General features: G+C 37.9%; 1 long non-coding RNA gene across 1 annotated transcript; it reads right to left on the reverse strand.

Moving 5' to 3' along the window:
- Positions 1–290: 290 nt before the first annotated feature.
- Positions 291–13,678, reverse strand: LOC141334091 (uncharacterized). The gene is made up of 5 exons (XR_012355474.1): positions 13,600–13,678; positions 13,404–13,503; positions 13,211–13,307; positions 1,360–1,455; positions 291–1,165 (listed from the first exon to the last, which is right to left on the reverse strand). It is a non-coding gene; the product is annotated as an uncharacterized lncRNA (long non-coding RNA).
- Positions 13,679–15,180: the final 1,502 nt, after the last annotated feature.

Genomic DNA, 15,180 nt, shown 5'->3' on the forward strand with positions numbered 1-15,180 from the left:
TTCCTTCCATTGCGTACACTGTAAAAAAAAAAAGTTGAGTCAACTTAAAATAATAAGGCAACCTATCACAAGCGCTTCTTTGAGTAAACTCTACAAACAGGGACCGAAGTCCACCCAACTTAAAAGATTACATTAAGGTTACAAGTTGACGCAACATAAATAGTCATGTTTACCTAATAAATTACAGAACTAAATATTTTTGGTTTACTCAACACAAAAGGCCTATTATCTATAGGCCTACACTGATTCATTATTTACATAGTCTTAATAAACAAGAGAACATAACAAGGTTCAAATAACTTTTTTTTTATTATTTAAAAAATTTTTGTCCAATGCACAATATATGCAATGACATAGCAGTATCAAGTATTGCCTTCTAACTTCTTAACATTTTGGACTGAACTCAATGACGTACCAATGTCTACACAGAAATAAAATACAATTACTTTGTCCAGGAAGAAAAAAAAGACAATCTAGAAGAAACTCCAGCCTGAAGAGATTGCTCACCCAAAAATTAAAGTTCTTTCATCATTTACTCGAGTTTACAACGGAGTTGTTCTAAACCTGAGTTTCTTTCTTCTTTTGATATAAAGATATTGTAAAGAATGCTGGTAACCAATCAACTGAAAGTAGAAAAATGAGAGTGAGTAAATAATGAAAGAACATTAATTTTTAGGTGAACTTTTCCTTTAAGGTAAAGGCTGAAACAACAATAAAAAAATAAAAGATAAATAAAGAAAAATACTTGGCATTAATTAGCACACTGAACGAAAACAGTAAGTGTTTTTTGTAGCCATTAACCACAAAAGTATGAAAAACAAAAGCCAATGTAAGAATGTCATTCAAGTGGCTTCATCCATTTAGCAAAGTTTGGATTTCAGTGACTGCACTCTTGATGAGCAGGTACCACCTAGATCCATGAAGACTTTCTGGATGACCTCGAACCAATACTTCAGCTCTTTCGGATATTCCATGTTAAGTGCATATAAGAGGCCGAACAAATATGCAAATGCAGATGGAAGATCTTTTATGTCTTCGAGCACAATGGCCTCCTCCAAGATTATGGCCATGTTGATTACATTTGGAAGCGATGACGGTGGCAACATCATCTTCTACCACAGAAAATCTTTACACCTTTGGTGCTCAAGCTCAAAGGATCTGTATCCTGGGAGAAAAAATGGATGGGAGATGGGTATTATTGGAAGTGTAAATTTACATTTGCATTAATTTGCATTTAATAATAATAATTATTATTATTAGTATTAGTATTATTGTTGTTGTGTAAATAAACTGGATGCATGTAAAATATACATAGTTTACAAATGAATTTGAAAATAGTGTAGGAAAATGGTAATTTACCAGGCACATATTGAGCGAACTTGCTGGATTCTCCCGCAGGAAAAGTGACAATCCCTCAAGAGCATTTTTTTCCCGATGTGTGGTAATGTCACTCGCCTAAAAGGGAAAAAACAAAAAAACATATTTTGTTTATAAACTCTGCAGACATTTTGTCCTTAACTGCTGAACTGCTTTAGGAGTTAAAGGTACAGAACACCAAAAAATTCTGTCATCTTTTACTCTCCCCCATGTCATTCCAAACCCATATGACTTGCCCTCTTTTATGGAACACCAAAAAAGATATTAAAAAAAAAAGTGTAAAGATTGCTCTTTTCTGTTCAGTGGCATCAAAAAGACGTAAAATCGTCATGATTCCACAAAACCACATTTAAATGATAGGCTAACTTGCCTAATAGTTCTGCTGGTTGTGTCCTGAATGAGCAGACACAATCTGAATATAGGCAAGGCCAGTTTGTGCCTTTATGACCACGTCCATGACGAAGCCTGTAATGCTTCACCAGGACCTCTTTGTCAGAATGTGAAATGCTTGCATTGCATTTCCACCTGTTTAATATTTTACTTTTTCAATCACATTTTTCATCAATTTCTCCCTAAAATATTTCAGCTAGTTAATTATATGCATGTAGATCAAAGTCTGAATACAGTTTATTGGGAGCTGTTAAGAGATATGATCAAAACTAATACCTTATGCAAATTTTCCCCTTATTTTAACTATTTATTAAAAAAAATACTTGTTTTTTCCGCATAGACAACCACATCTCAACACTTTATGTATGAAGCACCCAAAATAAAACACTTTTCCTAGCTGTAACACTGGCAATCTCTCTCAAAACTTGAGATGTGCACAACGTTCCTGTACTTTTAAAGTAATTGTAGGAAGATATCTACATTTTGTAAAGACATATTACATGACAAATAAAACACAGTCGATTTTATATATATATATATATATGTGTGTGTGTGTGTGTGTGTGTGTGTGTGTGTGTGTACATACCAGTGATTTTAAAGGAAGATTTGGTCAGGCACGACAGCACTCCTTCACATCCCTGCTGAAAAAAACAGCATATGCTGGTTAGGTAGGTTTTGGTGCTGGTATGCTGGTTTTAGCTGGTTTATGCTGGTCCTTTGCTGGTTAATGCTGGTCCTTTGCTGGTTTATGTGAGGTGGTTTTCCTTTTGCCGTTTTCAAAGATCACACAAGTCTTGGGGTTTTGAAGCCAGAAGATGAGACTTTATTTACAAAGTAACAAAGCCGAGAGACCCTGCAGGAGAATCTGTCAGGTCACTTTCAGTTGGCTCTTTTATACAGTTTTCTGCTAGGCGTGTTCTATACATTTCATACATATATGTCCCGAGGGTCACAACCTTGTGATGCAGTCATACAATGTATGTCTGTTCATTTCCAGAAGACCTTGTGATATAGGCCTTGTGATAAGACCGAGGCCTCCTTATACACAGGCAATACATACATGATTATAATAGTAGCTTGATGCATAAATGGCTATAGTTACATTGATTATACTTGATCTGATAAATGATTATAGTTACATTGATTATACTTAAATCTGATTAATAAAAACCTTCTTCATATTCCCCCTTTGAGACGTTCTACGTCTCACTTTCTCCATAGTGCTGTTTCATGATTCAAGTTTTCTAGTTACTACTACTCAGCGACCAACCAAAGTCACTACGTTTCGTTACCAAAGGCCTAAATCATGCCGCTGCACTTTGGAGGGGTATCAGGGCCAAACTTCTCCCCTCACATTTAACTAGAAAGGAGTAAAAGACCCTGACACCTTAATCCACCTTTTCCCACTATATATATATATAAAGGATTACAATTGTTTAAAGCATGTGCGTGCAATTTGTTGCGCCTTGCCTGTGGTTGTCACAGTTATGTAGTATACATATGTTAATAACATACAGAGTAGATAAAAGTTAAAAAAAGATGAATAAAAGGAAATAAAATATGCAAAATATGAAACAAATTAAAATACACATAATACAAGGTTCAGATTTACAGATACAATCCTAATCCTCATCAGAGGTATTTGAACTCTCATCTGTTAGTTGCAAACTTAATGTTGTCTTGTAAAACCAGTCCTGATAGCATTCATGTTGAGTTAGATTCAATTTTTCATCACCTTGATATCTTATCATTTCCATTTGTTTAACTGTAGCTTTAATAATTAGGGATTTCAATAAAGGTAGTACACAGCAAAATAATAATCCTCCTATTATTATAGCAATTCCTAAGAACATTCCCAATTTGGCAAACCATGCTCCCCATGCTCCTAATTTCAAATCAAGCCAATCCCATGTTTGACTGTCTCTTCCGGCATTTGCTTTAACTTCTGTTCTTAAATTTTTTAACTTAACCATAACTTCGCTAAATGTACCTCCAGGTGCAGTATTATTTGGTATGTAGGTACAACATTGGTCTCCAAACATAACACATATTCCCCCTCTCTCAGCTAATAAAAAGTCTAAAGCTATCCTATTTTGCCATGTCATTCTGCTTGTTGCATCTAATTGTTCTCCTAATGCTGATAAAGCCTCATCAGTGTAATTAATAAATCTTTGTTGATTATAATATATGTAGTTTATCCATTCTGTATTTTTGTTTTGTGAAATCCAAATGAATATTGATTCTAACCCTGCTTTGATTTCATTTCTAGCTTTAAATTCATTGGGTATTCCTCTAGGTTGACCAATTGAATCAATATAAACTGTAGGGTCTGTTTCATAGGCTCTTCTAGGTCTGCTTTTTTCTTCATTTTTTGTTTCCTCTTCTAGAGTGATGTAACTCATTTTATGTGTTAGCATAACCCTAGTACATAATCCTGACCAGTTTTCTGGTAACGTTGACAAGAGGCCATATTCTGGTCCACACATCCACCATATGTCTGCCAATGCAATATCAATTTCATCAAATATTGGTGGGGGGCCTTCCTTTATCTCTAGATAGTCCTCTTTACACTGCGGTATTTTCCATATTTTACTACATTTTCCTTTGAATTTTCCCACATCAATATTCCCCTTCTTTTTATAACATTCAAATTCTTGATCTGCCATTAATTGTATTTTTCCTTGTGGCTGTTGTGCCGTCTTCTGTAATATCGGCCAATTACGGGTGCGTATGCACTGTAGTTCAGTTGCTAACCTGTAATTTGTTGTGGATTGGAGAAACTGGCACCAGTATGGACAGAATGCCATTTTTTGGGTACAGTTTCTAAAAGTATTTAGCTGTCTGGTTCTCTCTATGAAACATTTACCTCCTAATTTTACTACACCTAAGCCCATAACACTTGATATTCCTGGACACTTTTCAAACCATTCTTCATAAAATGTTCTACAACTGGAACTGTGGATGGGTATTGGTACAATATATAAAATTGGTTTTGCTTCAAAGCAGACTACGCAGTTTTTCCATTTTTCTTTTTCTGCTGTAAAATTTACCCATTTATACCAATTATTGTCTTCTGCCTTTTCCCATAAGATATCTGAATTGCTAGTTTCTCCATAACTTATATTCTGGTTATCACTCACAATGTGTCTATTTTGCCTTGATCTTGTTTGCTTCTCACCCAATCCTTGTTCTTCTTGGATTAGGTTAGTTCCACTACCGGGTTCAACTGAGAGCGGAAAAGTCAATTGTAGGGAAGTGTGGTTGACAGTCTGAGCAATGGGGTCTGGAGTTGTAGTGTTGATGGTAGCTTGAACTTGTGACGAGCATCTGATGATTAGGCATATTATCAGAGTTATTGTTTTTATTGGCTTGTTCAGCTTCTTCTGCCGCATTCTGCACTTCACTGTTTCCAACTCTCGGACTATCTTGCTCATCTGTTTCTGATCTGGTTTCTCCCGTTCTTGTTTTTTGTTTAGGAACTCTTGTGCAGTGGTTTAAATGATACCAGGTGTTGCTTCCTTCCACTTGGACTGCTGTTGAAGTAGCTGCTGTCACTTTATAAGGTCCTTCCCTCCTCGGTTCATTCCATTTCCTTCTGAATACCCTCAGATAGACCTGATCTCCTGGGGTAATTGGACAGGTGGTTTCCGTCTCCTCACTTGGCTCCTTTCTCTGTTCCTGCACACAAATAGCTTTATGGATAGCAGTTAGTTTTTTCATGTATTCTCTTAATTCCATTTGTAATTGTTCTAATGGGGGTCCCTTGTATGGGCCTCTGCCACATGGAACAGGCATAGGTCGACCAGTAAGCATTTCATGCGGTGTTAGATGCGTTTTTCTGTTAGTTTGCATGCGATAGCTCATTAGGGCAAGAGGTAAAGCATCAATCCAATTAAGCTTAGTGCTTGCGCATATTTTGTTGAGTTTAGCCTTGAGAACACCATTCAATTTCTCAACTTGGCCTTGACTTTGTGGATGATAGACACACCCTAATCTTTGTTTTATTCTTAAGTGTTGCATTACTTGTTTTACCGTTTTCTGGATAAAGGCTGATCCATTGTCTGAGCTTATTTCTGACGGGATTCCAAATCTTGGAAACACTTCTCTTGTCAAAAATTTTATCACTGTTCCTGCCCCTTCATCTGCTGATGGTGTTGCTTCTACCCAACGGCTAAATCGGTCGACAATTACAAGCATGTATCTTTTGCCCTGTACACGTTTTATCATATCCACATAGTCCATCACTAAGTGTTTAAATGGTCCTTCAGGTACAGGAATATGACCTATTGGTGTTGTTATTCCCTTTCTGACATTATACTTAGCACAGATCTCACATGTAGACAAAAATTCCTCTACCATTGCATACAAGTATGGGGACCAATACCCTTGCTGTTTAATTTTCCTTATTACTTCCCCCTTTGCACAATGGTCAAAACCATGTGCATCTACGATAAGGATGTTCAAGAGTGAGATTGGTGCAACAATGTGTCCTTCATGTGAACGCCAAATGTTTTGGGAATCTTTTGTTGCTCCTCTTTGATGCCACATAGACTGTTCATATGGGCCTGCCTGCTGTTGAATTCGAATAATGTCATCCATGCTTGGGGTTGGCTCTATTAGTACTTCTGGGGCTAGTATAGCTATTTGGCTCCCTGAGGCCTTTTTGGCTTCCGAATCTGCTACGTTGTTACCTTTAATGACAAAGTCATTTCCTTTTTTGTGAGCTTGACATTTGATAATAGCTACTCGCTTTGGTAACATCATAGCAGAAATTAGTTGACCTATCTGTTCAGCATGCTGGATGGGAGTTCCATCACTCTTTTTAAAGCCTCTTTGTTTCCATACTGCTCCAAAGAGATGACATACCCCATGTGAATATGCGGAATCTGTGAAGATATTTGCGATCTTTCCTTTTGCTAATTGACATGCAGCTGTAAGGGCTTTTAATTCTGCTAGTTGAGCAGAGCATGGCTGTGTACAATGTTGAGATACTACAGGCACAAAGTCATTTCCGTTTTTTCTTACCACTGCATATCCAGTATGGATTCCCAAATGATCTCTAAAACTGGATCCGTCCACAAAGTAAGACACTTCTGCTTCAGGAATGGGGATAGACTCAAGGTCAGGTCGTAACCTAGTAAATGCTAATGAATTAGCTACGCAATCATGTGGTTTACCTTCATAAATCAATGGAATTAATTCAGCTGGATTCACAGTATTGCATCGTTTAATAGTAACATCAGGATATGTAAGTAACATTGCATATGCTAGCGTACGAGCTGGGGTCAGAACAAATTTTCCTTGTTCAATTAACTCTGTAGTTTTATGATGTGTGTAAATTATAACCGGGTATCCCATAGTTATTTTAGATGCTTTTTCATATGCCTGATTTACAGCCGCAAGCCCTTGTTGATAACATGGTGGGTAGCCTTGCGCTACATTGTCTAGTTTAGTACTATAGTAAGCTATTGGCTGTTTTTTCCTACCACTACAGGTCTCTTGCATTAATACAGCTGATGCATATCCGTCAGCTCTGTTGGCCACATACAGGTGAAATGGCTTTGAATAGTCAGGTGTACTTAAGGCAGGAGCCTTTTGTATCTCTTTCTTGATAGACTCGAATGCTATCAAGGCATCAGTATGCCATGTTAATGAAGCATTTAAGTTTTGCAGTCCTGCTTCCTTCATAAGGTCTCTCAAAGGAGCTATTTTTATAGCATAATCCTCTATCCAATCACTACTGAAGCTAGTCATTCCTAAGAAGGTCATCATCTGACCTACTGTTTGTGGCATTGGTGCTTTGCTTATACCTTCTAAATGTGTTGGGGCTATGGCCTTCGTGCCATAGGAAATCAATCGCCCTAGGTATTCTACTTGTGGCAAACAATATTGCAGTTTGGTTTTAGATACTTTGTGACCTCCTTGAGCTAACTTTGTGAGCACTTTAATGGAATCTCTATGACATTGTTCTACTGATGGTGAACATAGAATTAAATCATCCATATATTGCAGCAAAGTGCTATCAAGCAGGAGGTCTTCCAAATCAGCTTTAAGGATTTGGTTAAAAATATGTGGTGAATGTTTAAACCCCTGAGCTAAGCGGGCATATGAATATTGTTTACCAGCATAGGTAAATGCAAACAAGTGCCTACTTTCCTCTGCCACTGGGATGCTGAAAAATGCAGAACAAAGATCAATTACTGTAAAGTATTTGGCTTCAGGTGGGATATTAGTCAGCAGTGTGTGTGGGTTAGGAACATCAGCTGGCCAATCTTCCACTACGTCATTGATTGCTCTTAAATCATGTACAAGACGCCATTTAGTTTTGTTTGCTTTACGTATGGGATAAATGGGAGTGTTGCAATAACTGTTGGTTTCTATCAAAACTCCAGTTTTTAGAAGTCCTTCAATTGTATCCTTTATACCTAATTCAGCCTCTGGACTTAAAGGATATTGCATTTTTCTGGGGAGGCGTGCATTTGGTTTAAGCTGCACTTGTACAGGGCAGGCTGATTTTACTAGCCCTACATCTGTATCATGTTGAGACCATAGCTCGGGTGGCACTTGATGTTCAACTTCCTGTAAAAGGTTCGTAGTAATGCTGTCTGGCTCTGGTGCTGACATCATTTGCATTTGTGACTTCTGGTTAATGACTACCTCTTGAGGAATGCCTAGCAGAGACGTACCACACAAGATTTTTATGTAGTTCTTGTCAGCAGAATGAAAAATCAATGGATTTATTGTAGGTTCCCATTTACTTTGTTCGGCCTTTTTCATCATTGGTCCTAGATCTTTTGTTTTCCAATCCTTTCCTACATATAAAGATATATGAGGTGTGGAATCATTTACATTGAACCATCTCTTTATGAACTCATTTTCGGCTATTTTCAAGGCTGCTCCCTGTTTGCCTATAATGATGTATTGTGAGATCATTTCAACTTTTTGCTCTTTGGTCCCTTCTTGCCATTCTTTTTCTATGTCTGCCTTTCTCAAGGGGTCATATTTCATAGTACAGTGGAATCCTGACTTGGGTATTTGTGATTCAGGGATCTGCGCTTCAATGAATCTACCCCATTTGTCTATTGTCTGTCTCACATCATTCTCTATCTGCCCTATCCAGTACACATTTGCTTTTGGCTCAGAAATCATCATTTGGGTTCCCTTCATGTCTACATACACTCCCTCTGTTGAACACCAAATTTGTAAGCCTAATTTACACAATGCATCTCTTCCTAACAGATTAATAGGAGTTTGATCTGATACAAGGATAGGCATGGTCACACTTTGGTTTTTTGTTTGCAAGCGGATTGGAGCCGTCATAGGAATTAACTGTATCTGTCCCGAGAATCCTACGGTCTTTACAAATTTTCCAGACCTGGGGAGGTGTGAGGCATAATCTGATTTTATACATGTATAACTGGCTCCCGTATCTAGCATCATCGGTATTCTTTTCCCTTCTACTTCAATTTGCATAACAGGTTCTTGATTTGCATTAGTTGTTAAAATTGAACATTGTCTCTCCCCTATAGGATTCTCTGGGCATCCCTAGTATTCTTGATTTGGGCCTCCCCAGTGGTTCACTGGACCCCGAAAAGGTGCCCGCCAGCCCGTCCCCCTTCCTGCCCCGGGTGCCAGTTGCCAGGGATTAGTAGGGCAGTTTCTTCTGTTATGTCCTGGCTGTCCGCATCCCCAGCATACACCTGGAGGAAAATTAGGAGCTCTGCCTCTCCCTCCCTGTCCCCGTGGTTGAGGTTTTCTTTTCCATTCGGGGGGACCCTGTTGCTGAGCATAAACATTGACGATAGGGGTCGGAGTCTGGTTTGGGTTAGAGTGGTTTGTTGCTGGTAGAGTTGTAGGGACAGCTGTTTGGGAAGCATTTACAGAAGCCATCACATTCATTTGGTTAGATTCACCTTTCTTTACAACTGCTTGAATCTTTTTCTTATTTTTGGCAGTTAGTTCCTCAAGCTGTAACTGAGTTAACTTTCTCTGTAGTTCTTTCTCTTGTGTGTTGAGCTTTTGTTCATTTTTTCTGTACAGTTCCACTGCATGAGTCACATGGTCACAAAACTCTTTGTGTGTTTTAGAGTTTAAACCAACTACATCCTCCAGTTTGCTTTTTACAGCTTGTGGCATGGCTTCTATTACGGCATTTCTGAACAATGTAGCCATTAGAGGGTCTCCTTCTGGATTCCCTTCAGTCTCTTGCTTCCACCTTTTCAATTGTCTCTGAACATATGTAACTGGGTTTTCATTTTCCCCCAGTTGTTCTCCCTTCAATGCTTTAGGGTCAACTCTAGTTGGATATTCAGCACGTAATGCTTGCCACACGGCAGGGCGGAATACATCAAAAACAGTCCCGTCCATGTAATGTGAGTCTACAGCTCTCTCTAATCCAGACTCTTGGAGGATTTCTTCCATTTTTGGTCCTCCTATAGTTTTTGCCAGGAGTGCTTTAATGTCACCTACAGCTAGAAGCTTGCCCATAGTTTCTTCTTCGAACACTCTAATCCATTTCCCAGCACCTTCGTGCATGTCCGGGAGACGGGTGACCAGCCCTTCTAGGTCCTGCGAAGCCCAAGGTATATATTGGCCCTGTGTTCCTTTAATTAAAATCGGGAGTTGTTTTGTCAGTGGTCTAAGCCTTCCTTTTTCTTTTTCTCGTGACCACCTTCCTTCATCAGCTGCAGGCTCCTTTTCACCTTCTTCTACTCTGCTCTCTGGGGACCTACTTCCTTGTCTTAATATTCTATCTGTTTCATCCACAAATTGTTCTGTTTCTTTGATCCTTCTACTTAACTCTGCCTCTAATAATCTTGCTTCTACTTCAATTTCATCCTCCATTCTTTCTGACTGGTCACTTGGTTTCTTTACACTTGGGGTTTTTTGTTCATATTGTGTTTTTACTTTCTCCAAAGCAGTCTGAACTTGTTTATAACAGTCTAAATATGAGCCTTTCTGTCTGCTTTTTGGCCTTACATCAGGTCCTATCTGTTTTTCGTCACTTAAGTCTACATTACCCTCCATCTTCATCTCTCCAGTAACTTCTACCAATCCCCTGAGTAAAGGAAATTGGCCCTCTGGGGTCACATAAGGAGGGGGGTCTGCAAATATCTCTTCTTTTTTCTTTGTTTCTTTGTCTGCTTCTTTCAGCAATTTCCTTGCATGTTTTATATTTTTCAGTAAGTTCTCTCCTTCTTTTTTGAACAGTGTTAACACTTCTATTTCTCTTTTTCTTTTTTCTTCTCTTTTCTTTTGTTTTTGACCTATACCTTTAGTTTTATAATTTTTTATCAAGGTTTCCATTTCCTCACACAGTGCCAAATTATAGGTCCCACCTGTAGGCCATTGTGTCACCATATTCTTTGTTCTTTTCTGCCATTTTTTAGAGAGTTTATTTATAAGCTCTTTACACAATGGATACTTTGAACTCAAAAGGTCTTCGGGTGTTGCTGCCATAATTATTTGGTACAGCAAGTTTTTATCTTTTTAAATTGTTTCCCACTCAAGATTCAAATTTACAAATGTTTCTCCTTTTATATGTATATATATATATAATACCAAACAGCAATATCAGCCACTTTTTCTTGATGCAAAATTTTACCTCTCAGCCTTTTTAACTCTTCCTAAATAATTTTAAACAAATATCATTCATTCCAATCCCTTTATTCACATGGGGCTCATGTCCACATTCACTCGTGTCCCTTTATCATCAATAGGGCTCATGCACACTCAGACTTAAAATAATGTCCCTTTAATAATAGGGCTCATATATATTTTAAACTATGTCCCTTTATTTTACAGGGCTCATTTACTCTTCTCAAGCGAAACACTAACTACGTTCTCTCTGTGTAACACAGGAGGGTCACGCAGTCACTGTTCACTAGATACAGAGTTTATTATCTCACACAGCTAAAACCACAACCACTCACGCAGACAAAGGCCTTAACACACGCACACACACACACAGAGGCTAGCTGCACCCTCTTCCTGAGGGTCTGACAGTAACTTACTTACAGCAACTTTCCTGAAACCTTTCCTTCAGTACAGCAAAAAGCAGTATTTTCAGACTTTTTTTGTTGCTTTCCTATATTTCATCTGTTTTTCATTTATTGCTATCCTCAAGGCCCACTTAGCAATAAACACAGATCTTATTCAACTCTTAAATACACTTAAAACACAACTTAATATTCCCTGATACATTTAAAAACACAAGGAACAACCTGGCAAGTTTGCACTCTGTCTCATTGATTCACTTCCTCTACACAATGAAGGCAACCCTTGCAGGATTTTTATTGCCTACTTCTTGTAGGTCTTTAACCTAGGATTTCCAGCGCTTCTCTTTCAACTCTTTATAAACTAACAAATTCTACACATAAAAATATTAAAATCTGGATTTTCTATTTTTCTCAAAACCAACTCAACAGAAAACACAGATTAATGCATGCATTTAGTTTTTTTTTGGAATCAAAACCCCTTCGTGTTTAAAACTTTTGCTCTATTCAATTTAGTTCGCTGAATTTAGAAGAACGTAAAGTGTCTCACCACGAGCAACTCTGGCAAACAACACAACCTAACTAAATAAGCAAAAACTGCTTACCTTGGCCAAGTTGTTGTGTTGCTCGTCCAGAAGCCGCCCGCCGCGATCCACTCCACAGCTCTCTTGGATCCTGCCGACAACGCCAATATGAGGTGGTTTTCCTTTTGCCGTTTTCAAAGATCACACAAGTCTTGGGGTTTTGAAGCCAGAAGATGAGACTTTATTTACAAAGTAACAAAGCCGAGAGACCCTGCAGGAGAATCTGTCAGGTCACTTTCAGTTGGCTCTTTTATACAGTTTTCTGCTAGGCGTGTTCTATACATTTCATACATATATGTCCCGAGGGTCACAACCTTGTGATGCAGTCATACAATGTATGTCTGTTCATTTCCAGAAGACCTTGTGATATAGGCCTTGTGATAAGACCGAGGCCTCCTTATACACAGGCAATACATACATGATTATAATAGTAGCTTGATGCATAAATGGCTATAGTTACATTGATTATACTTGATCTGATAAATGATTATAGTTACATTGATTATACTTAAATCTGATTAATAAAAACCTTCTTCATATGCTGGTCATGTTGCTGGTCAAGGACCAGCATAAACCAGCAAAGGACCAGCATAAACCAGCAAATGGCCAGCATAAACCAGCAAAGGACCAGCAAAGGACCAGCATAAACCAGCTAAAACCAGCATACCAGCACCAAAACCTACCTAACCAGCATATGCTGTTTTTTTCAGCAGGGATCGTCTTTGAAAAGCAACACAACGTGCATGACGACATCATAAACACACTGCGAAACAGATTAGGTCGTCAGTTTGAAAAGAACACAACGTTGATTATACATGGCAAATAAAATACAGTCGATTAAATAAAAAACAGATAACTACTTACCAGTTATCTTATAGTAGCCTACAGCTAGACTGAGGCAGGACACCACCCTTCCTTCAGCACCGGCAAGCACTTAAAAGTGCGCGAAAACAGAAACACACTGCGAATTAGACTAGGCTGTAAATTTGGGAAGAGCACGTTCATTTTACATGGTAAATAAAATACAGTGTATCATAAAAAAATGATAACTACATACCAGTGATTTTAAAGGAAATCTGTATTGATACGGCACGACACCACTCCTCATTTACATTAGCTTTGAAAAGCACTACAAAGTGCAGGACATAAGAAACACGCTGCAAAATAGATTAACCGTCAGTTTGTCAAGAGCACAACGTTAATTATACTTGGCAAATACAATATGTTGAGTATAAAAAATGATTAATACATACCAGGCATGACACGACTCCTCATCAGCATCAACTTTTTTAAATCTGCGTCAGCCAAAGTACACGAAGTCTCAAAGTGCGCAACTGCGCATGCGTTTAAGGTTCAAACTGCGCATGCGCTAACAAGAAACGTTAGATTCAATGAAAACTTAAATGTCTTAGTTAGATCAACAAAATATTGCATGTTTAAAACATTTAAGGAACAGATTTGTTGAGTCAACTTAGTATAATGCATTAACACTTCGAATGAAAATATCATGGTTTAATTGACTATTTTATGTTTATTAGGAGGACTTTTTGAAAGTTGGCTTTTTTACAGTGTATATTTGTCCTCTGTTCCGGTTAAATTTCTCACCCTCTCTATAGCTGTTGCTGAAATCGCATGACCAGTACATGTATGGACTAAGCGAGTTATAGCTCCGCAACCTAAATTTGCATTCCCTGCCGCTTTTATAATCCGATCTGTATAAGCATTATGATCTTCTCCTGCCTTTTTAGATCCTATTTGCTTTCTAACTGCCTCCGTTAACTGCAGTTCTAATAACTTTTGCTCCTCTCTACTCTGTTTTGGAGTTGTAAATTCTAATCGCTTCGCTGGAGTTTCTCACATTACAGTGGCAGGTGTAAAAGGACCTCTCTCTTTTTCCCGTTCTTGGTCTGTCTCTTCGCTCTCCCAACTATCCGATGTTTCTGATCTTAATCTTGCTATGATCTGCTGGCCCCTCACAGTGTTCAACTCCCTACTTATTTGCTTTAGTTCTGCGTTTAACCTTTTTATCTCTTTTCCATCTCTCTAATTATTTTCTGTTAAAATCAAACCCTTTTGGCATATAATTTGTTTACCTATTTTTGACCATTCATTTTACCTCGCTTATATTAGTGGCATAAGGTGACTGGCTTGGTGTTCGCATTTGCCTGTAAGTTAAATTATTTTCAGGAACAATCTTCCTAACCCATTTTTCTCTTAAATCTCTTCCTCTCTTATTGCTAGTGGGATCTTTATACTTAGTTCCTTTAATTTCTATTTCTGGTCATTCACTTTAAATTTATTTAGTCACTCTTCTTAATTGCAATCCACCTCCTTTTTTCTAATGTAGTCTTGTATCTTATCATATTTCTAACTCTATTTCACTACTTTTACTTTCTTTAGTTAGTGTTGACTAATAAGAGTCTATTTTTTACTGTTTTTTCGGAGCTCCCTTCTATCTCTCTGTGGCAGAAACTGCCGTTCAGTGGTTTTTATTACTCCCTTTCTCTCATTGTAAGTTTGTTTTTAGTTTTCTCTATTCTTGTTGTTCATTAACAGGCTTATTTTATCCAATGCCTTTCTAGTCTACTTATTTTTTCTAGTTAGCATTCTGTTATCACTGCTATTCCAAAATGTCTAAACTGTCCTATCCTTATTAAGGTTAAATGTATTATTTTAACCTCTCTACTGATTGCAATTTCAATCAAGGACTACATTATTGTTTTATCTTTTAATTTTGAGTATTTTATAGTACGCAACTTCGCCATGCAGTCTTTCATTACGGCATGCACTACAAAATTCCAGTAAGGCGATCCAGTCGTAATTCTAAAGGATCC

This window comes from Garra rufa, chromosome 4 (assembly GCF_049309525.1).
Source record: "Garra rufa chromosome 4, GarRuf1.0, whole genome shotgun sequence".
NCBI lineage: Eukaryota > Metazoa > Chordata > Actinopteri > Cypriniformes > Cyprinidae > Garra > Garra rufa.